This window comes from Hyalella azteca, unplaced genomic scaffold (assembly GCF_000764305.2).
Source record: "Hyalella azteca isolate HAZT.00-mixed unplaced genomic scaffold, Hazt_2.0.2 contig323, whole genome shotgun sequence".
Lineage (NCBI taxonomy): Eukaryota > Metazoa > Arthropoda > Malacostraca > Amphipoda > Hyalellidae > Hyalella > Hyalella azteca.
The window spans coordinates 19,307-27,473 of NW_025930676.1; the positions used below are offsets into that span (position 1 = coordinate 19,307).

Genomic DNA, 8,167 nt, shown 5'->3' on the forward strand with positions numbered 1-8,167 from the left:
GGGCTGGCAAGGTCCTATTTTTTCTGAAAATATTGTGGCTCTAATATCATATAATTTCAGTAGTATGAAATCTTGCGGCTCGAATGTCATACATTTTTGTCATACATTTTTCATCTCGAATGTCATAACTTCTGCAATCTGCATTGCTTTATCGTTCCCGCCAAAATATCCTGCAGAATGTAATCATGGTATTGTAAACAAGTCAAACTAAATGTTTCATTTAAGATCTCACATAGTTGGGGTCACGTCAAACTTTGACGTGATTGCGCAACATATTCAAAGCAGTTAGACTGCATTAACACATGTTCAGCTTACACCGCCTTACAGTAAAGACAAATGTTGTCGTTGCCATTTGACATTTGGGTAGAATTAGAGATTTGGGGTAACATGTGCATGGACTTTGCAAATAAATTTGGCCTTGTAAATGGCTTTTCATTGCCAAGATATGGAATTCATGGCTTGACAAATGGAATTACAGCTCAAAAAAATGGAATCAATGGCTGGCAAATCCTTAAAACCACAGCTTGAAAAATTCAGTTGCGGCTTGCCAAGTAGGTATATTCCATGCCTGTTGTATTATACTACAACTACAGCTCAATTCTATAAAAATTACAAAAATTAGTGCCTCTGTTTAGCATAGTGACAAACAAATTTTTTAGAATCAGTTCATTTTCAATTTCCTGATCTAATTTTTAATCAAGATTTACACCAATGCCTTGAGCATGATGAGGCTGGTGTCTATGATACTTCCCTTGTCTATATCTAGGACTCAGAAATGAACTTGGGAAGCATCTAAAAAGTCTGTTTTGTCACTATCTCTGATTCTCTGTCAGGGAAGTGAAATTTCCAGTTGGGCATTCTGATTACATTTGCCCATAATTGCCAGAAAAATAGGTTATTTAAAGTGCCATATATCATATGTCTCATATAGTGCACATAGCTTGCAATTTATTCTTGAATGCTTTAAATTTTTGTGCATTTATCTTAAAAACATCACAACTTTAACCAATTACTTGAGCAGTTTATCCTGGTTCTGGTTTTAGCTTATCTTTGCAAATGTTTTACTGATTTCACTCCAAATATTATAATGTATGTGTTGTTTTTAATATTTCTTACTTGCTGCAGTTTTAACACCCAATTTTCCATCAGGCTCAGTATTATTATCTTATTATCTAGTTGGACAGTTTATTGAATTTTGTACTATTTATTTTTCAGTTCACCACTGATGAAATGAGTAACCCTGTCCATACTCCCTATCCCTAGTCATAATTCATAACTCCTGAACGCAATTAAACTCATCCATTCATTACACTGTACCGTAACCACTCAATAATTAGCATTTCACTTATACATCATTTTCACTGTATTTTTATTTCAATGTTCAATATAAAGCACCAGTCTTTCATTTGCCTTTTGCCATAACTAGATAGAAGGGTGGTTGCCAAACCAAACTAAAAGTAGGTAACACGGTTACCTCACCCGCAATGTTAGACATCTACCCGGCAATAACATGAATGATGTGATAATGCAGTCATGATAAAATGACGTGATAAAGCAGCAAGTTTTTTTATACTCTCTCTAAAATTCAATTTTGAGTCCTATAAGTAGACCAGAAAAGTATCCTGGATACCTGCAATATCATACATAAGATATTGGTTTAATCTTGAGTGAATGAGGAAACTAAAAATGAACTGATTCTAAAAAATCTGTGGTTTGCCACTATGCAGTTAAGTAACACAGATTGTGGATGCTGAAAATTTTATGAAACGACATGTTTGCTAAGTGCAAACGGCAATTTTTTGAGCCACAAGATTTGCATAGGAGCCACAAGATTTCATACCTACTGAAAAATTATATGATATTAGAGCCACAATATTTCAAAGAAAAAAAACTTTTCCCAACCTACTATGATCATGGTAAGCCATTGCCCCCGATCTCTGCCGCGTCTACATCGTGGGGGTACCCTGGACTGCACGTCGGCCGGATGCTCGGCCTACTCGCGGGTCAGGCCAAACAGCAGAGGCCCCCTGCCCGGATCGCTACCGGACGGAGGCTCCTCTCTTCATGGTAAGACATTAGAGTGATTAGACATATATACACATTCTGAATCTATTGTATACAACAGCTCAATTCTACCACAAGTATAAAAATTAGTGCCTCTGTCAGCATAGTGGCAAACAAATTTTTTAGAATCAGCTCATTTTCAATTTCCTGATCTAATCAAGATTTACACCAATGCCTTGGGTATGATGAGGCTGATGTCTATGATACTATCATAGTCTATATCTAGGACTTTAAAATGAACTTAGATCAGGGCTGGCAAGGTCCTATTTTTTCTGAAAATATTGCGGCTCTAATATCATATAATTTCAGTAGGTATGAAATCTTGAGGCTCAAATGTCATACATTTTTGTTTGATTGAAAAATTGCAGTTTGCACTTTGCAAACACCAGGGTGCAGAGGGTACAAGCAGCATCACCAAGAGATATTTTTTTTAGCCCAACGTGTTGCCGGCCATTTTCAAGATCCATCGCTGGGTAATTTTTAATAAGAAATGCTGCAAGCAACTTTGATAGTATATCCTTTACTATAGATGCACCGCAACACTTATACACAATGCAACTGATTTCTGGACAAGATTTGCAGCATCCTGATCCTTCTGGCGTACCGGAAACCTCACTGTGTGTGCTTGCAGTCTTTCAGATTTCCAGTAATTTCAAAGTTACTTCTCATATGCAATAATTTTAATCCAAATGTGTTGGCAAGATCTTCAGAAGGCATAAATTTTGCTGCCAATGCATTGCCAAAGATCTTGCAATCTTCACCCACTTTCTGCACAGTGGTGCAAACATGTCATTTCATAAAATTTTCAACTTCTGCAATCCGCATTGCTTTATCGTTCCCGCCAAAATATCCTCAAGAACGTAATCATCGTATTGTAAACAAGTCAAACTAAATGTTTCATTGAAGATCTCGCATAGTTGCGGTCATGTAAAACTTTGACGTGACCGCAACTATGACTGCAACATATTCAAAGCAGTCAGTGAGTCAGACTGCATTAACACATGTTCAGCTTTCACCGCCTTACAGTAAAGACAAATGTTGTTGTTGCCATTTAACATTTGGGTAGAATTAGAGATTTGGGGTAACATGTGCATGCATGGTGCCATTCTAGATGCATTCTTAATTACCATCTCCTTATGGAATTTTGTAGCGCACCCACGTCCTCCTTGGAGCGCACTCAGCGTCGCACTGAGTCGTGGGCTCAGCTGCCGGATTGCCCAGCTTGAACAGCTGAGATGGACCCCAAGCTCCCGAGCACCATTAGATTTCTGTTGTGACGAGCCAACTCACAACAAAATCAACGTAAATTATACACCTGTTTAACAACAGCTTATAAATTTTAATAATACATTTATAGAATAAAGCCTAAATATAAACTATTCCATGTAGAAAAATGATTGAAAAATTCATTTTAACAACAGAAATACATTTTTTGAAGTTACACTCCTTCCATTGATAATGAGTAATGGAGACAGGAGCGTCATCCTTACCATCCTTGAATAACAGAGAAAACACGTAGTCACTCACTTCACTTAACAATTTGTAGCCATAGCTTCAAACTTCACTTTAAGGCAAGTTTCAAGATCTAAATTGAAAAATTAGCAACGCACTTACAATTCAAATACGATGCTCAGATGAGGTAGCAAGCAGGTAGCGGGGTAGCACAATGCTACATTTGTTTACATTCAGAGTTGATGTTGCCACAAATGAATGCTGAAATCCACAAGGCGCAGCTGCTCGTGTCGTGGAGTGTCGTTCAACCATGAGTGGAGACAATCAAACTTGTTTTAAATGTCTATATTTTCTATCGACATTCTTTTGTCACACATGTATAACGATGCATAGTGCATACTATTGGTATGGTTTTATGTAGAATGTTATTATTATTTTTTAACATGTTGTAGATATTTTTTAAGCATATTTTTCTTAAGTTCAATCAGGAATAAGAAATACCGGAATATCAAACTTTTATGCAATGAGCTTGACAGTGTATTTAAAGGCATTCATGCCTTGAATGAACCTAAATACCTTTATAACTCAATCATAATACATATTGCGGTTTCAGCGTTTAATAGGTCGTAGGCCAGTCGCCGATTCTTAACATCGCAGAACATTCACAGTATTTTGCGGTCTCGAACTCGCAACTCACTGCTACAATTCTGCTGTACTTAACCGCCCGGCTTCCTCGCCGATTCAGACCAGAAACTGTCGCACAGAGCTGGGATTGAACCCACGCCTCTCTGCTCCAATCTTGGCACTCAATAAGCCACGCTCCATAATCCCCATACAGGTGCAGTAGGTAGTGTAAATATCTAAGCTGCTTATGTCACGTCTAGGATAAATTTACGGCCGGACACGCGGCCAATCTCCAAATTCAGTGACCAAGGAATATCTCAATGAACGCAGCTCGATGAAACTTGGTACACATATTCAGCAGGACCTAACGCTGATGTTTAGCTTGTGAAAATTTGTCCATTTAACCTTCATTCGTGAGTTGTAGAACAATTCATGCCGAAATTTGCAGTGACCAAGAAATTTCTTTTAAACTAACTTGTCTGACACTCTACGTACGTGAAGGAAACATTTGTTTAATATTCATCCCTACACTATTTATGAAACTTAATTAGATCGTTGTGATGAGTAATACTCTATAATACCAGATCGTTCTGATGAGTAATTGGGGCATGTGAGGTAAAATAACGAATGTTAGCTTAAATTTGCGTAATAGAACTGACGAATGTTAGCTTAAATTTGCGTAATAGAACTGAACAAGAGACTAAAGTTAAATTTACTGATTTTTAACGCGGAGGTTTCAAGCATGGTTGAACTATATAATATACTAGTTCAATTACATCTCGGACAAATTTTTACATATATTTCCATTACAATTTTACTACTAATGTTTTCACAACCTTTGTGAAGCATTTCGCCTTTATATTTTTCTAAAAGTAAAAGTGATTTTAAACTAAAAAACAATGGAGCTATATCTTATCAGTTCGCTCGCGCGCGTTTTCAAGCAAATCGACACTTCTCCGGACCTGGCCCTGTTTAATTAAAGAAATTAAACATTTCTTTACTTGATCATTGAACAACACTCATCACGCTACTGTCACGAAAATTTCAATTTAAAATATTGAAAAAATTACTTTTGCATAGGCTACCAAATAGCACTGCTCGAGCTCATTTGTCATTTCGTCTATTGCGTACGATGCAACAGCTGCTAGAAGTCTATACTCTATATAGTCTCGATTAAACTTGCACAAATTTTATGGAAGTGGTTTAAATTAAATTTAATACGTAATTCTAGTTTTCAACTGATGTAATTTGTATTCTTTACAGTTTGTTGGTTATTAAATAATAATTCTATTCTTTTTGAATTTATTTATGCTATAGGTCATAGTCATAACAGATGAAGTGTCGAAGTTCGAACTGTCGGTCAGGGTGCATCATTCCGCGAAGACTTAATCAAGTACATAAGTAATGTTTGGAAATTTGATGCAATAATTAATAATTGTATTTCTATCAATTTATTATGCAATAGAGATTAATTCCGCAGTGTTGAGTCAACTTGAGTGGCGTGCAGTGGCGCAGTGCTGTAGGCTCACTAGAGTGACTAGACTAGAGCTAGGCTGCCCCGCTGCCGCTGATCCGCATCTGCTGATGATGGCGTGAAGATTGAAGCTGAAATATGTGAATAACTATAACCTGTCTTGATATAGAATTTTTAAAAATTTAATTTCAATGTAATTCGATTAATGTAATTCTGTAGTGCCCTGCATTAAATTAAATTTAAAATTAATTTTATTTCAAAGTTTTAAACAATTTTTCAGATTATCAGATACAGGCAGTAGATTTAGAAAGGTATTAAATGTAGGATAGTACTAACATAATGTCGTAACTCATAAGTGTTCACCTAATTGGCAATCCTGTTAATTTAATTATTTAATATTTAAATCTAGAAATGGAATAGTATCCACATAATCCACTATCCATTGGCCAATAACTCTAATTTACTTGAAAAAGTATACTGATTTTGTAGCTATGTCAATCTAAAATGAATTACTCAATAGTAAATTTGCATTAGTCAATCTGACTCAATCATTATACCCAAACTCAATACACATTAAACTTGAGGTTAAAGGTCTTTTAACTAGAAAATGAATATTGAGACATTCAATTTAAAATCATTATTAAATATTAAAAATGATTTTCAATCTGCAAATGCATACTAAAAATTTTACCTAAATTTTTACTTTCAAAATTTCAAAATGGCAGTCGGCAGAGGCTGCATGTGCATGTTGCTACCATATGTGACAACACACCACAAAAGGGTTAAGCAAGCCGAGAGATTATTGATATGTTCATTGTGTAGGTTTGTAGCCTCTTGGCTCATGTTCATAAATAAATAGTAAAATATTATCTCAACTTCTTCCTCTATCTAAATAACTATTAATATATTGTTCACTTTATTATCTCTTGTCCAAATTTGTATCATTGTGTTTGGTTGTGCAGCATGTAGCCTTGTGCTGCTGGGTGCTGGCACTGGGAGAGAAGGAACAGGAGTCAGGCTCAGGACAACCTCCATGGCACTCATTCTGCTGGCATCTCATTCCGTTCAGTCATCACCAATCTCTTCAAAGGTGAATACCAACAATATATTTATTCCATACCTGTTTCAAATATATATACCAATATTTTTAACCCCTAAACGGTAATTCAACTTCTATCCACAGCTACATAATAGGCCTCTGTGCCTGCACCTTGCACTTGAACTTGAGTGCCAGCTATATAATTTTTTTTACCTTGTAACCTCCTTGATAGTGCATAGTGACTTTTATTCTAGTACTCAGTATCAAGTACTTTGAATAGTGAGGCTCTATGGCTCCTTCATAGAGGCTCTTGCCTCCTGAAATTGCATTATCTATAATGAATCACATAAATAATGATTAATGACTAATGTTGTAATGGTGTGGTCTGCACTCTGTGGTGCAACCCATAATTTACAATGCATTCTTGTTCATCAAAAATTAACATTGACATGCATCATTAATTTTATTTTATCTATTCTTGCACCACTATTTTGTGTGAATGTGTGATGTTGAGTACTAAATGAGGATTAAAACTTTTTAGTCATTTTCTTCAAAAATTATTATTAATTATGTATATGTAATATAAAGTATAATTGATTTTGTTCCCTCTGTTTGCTTAAACTAACATATATGCAATATGTTTGCTTGCTATTAAACGCAGTTCATTTTGATTTAGTTATTTGTTGTTTTTATTTTTATTTTGGTATGGGGTACCCCTTTTGTGTTTGTGTTTTATGGTCTCAATGTTCTTATTTCCAGAAGTTTCATTGTATCTGTGATATATGCCCATATCATAATTTTTTTTATCGGTCTGACTTAGTTATGATACCATGTTAACATGTATACTGTCCCTTGTGAAACATTTTCATTTAGCTTCATGTGTAAAATTTAATCATGTTTAATTTATTATTTAATACATGTTCATGTAGTTGAACTTGAACAAGTATTCTATTATTAATGTTCACCCTTCAAGAACAATACACATAGAATAATTATTTGACATTAACAGATAAATTCAGATCACAATGGAGTTCTTGGACCTGAACTCTGCAACCTAGGAGCTGGTTGGGGATTCCTTGATTAAGCATCTCTGCCAATTCTGTAACTCAGGTATGCAGTTATGAGCTGCAGGCCTAACAAGAAATTGAGGTGTGAAGTAATGTTAGCTTAAAATAATATGATATTGTTTATACAAACTCTCAAAAAATGCAAGACGTTTTATCAAATAGTCTCAGGCATGTTCTTATGAGAAATTCTTGACATTCTGAGGAGCATCATTAGGATTGTTCAGTGGAGGAAGAAACTGCAGAATTGTGAAGTATCTGTGTGTTGTTATGTAACAATGTTTTTAAATATCAGGGATGGTTATGAGACGACGAGACGTAAGGGGGCATACGAGGAGAGGGTGCGGGACGCAAGTGCATCAGCACCAAAGTCGCGGGCGTCGGCAACGGTGCCTGTTCACGTCGAGATGTAAGGGGTAAACAAGGAGAGGGTGCGGGCCGCGAGTTCAG

At 35.9% G+C, this 8,167-nt stretch overlaps 1 long non-coding RNA gene across 1 annotated transcript; it reads left to right on the forward strand.

Moving 5' to 3' along the window:
• Positions 1-5,428: 5,428 nt before the first annotated feature.
• On the forward strand, positions 5,429-8,068 carry LOC108675522. The gene is made up of 4 exons (XR_001931113.2): positions 5,429-5,533; positions 6,577-6,704; positions 7,663-7,763; positions 8,013-8,068. It is a non-coding gene; the product is annotated as an uncharacterized LOC108675522 (long non-coding RNA).
• Positions 8,069-8,167: the final 99 nt, after the last annotated feature.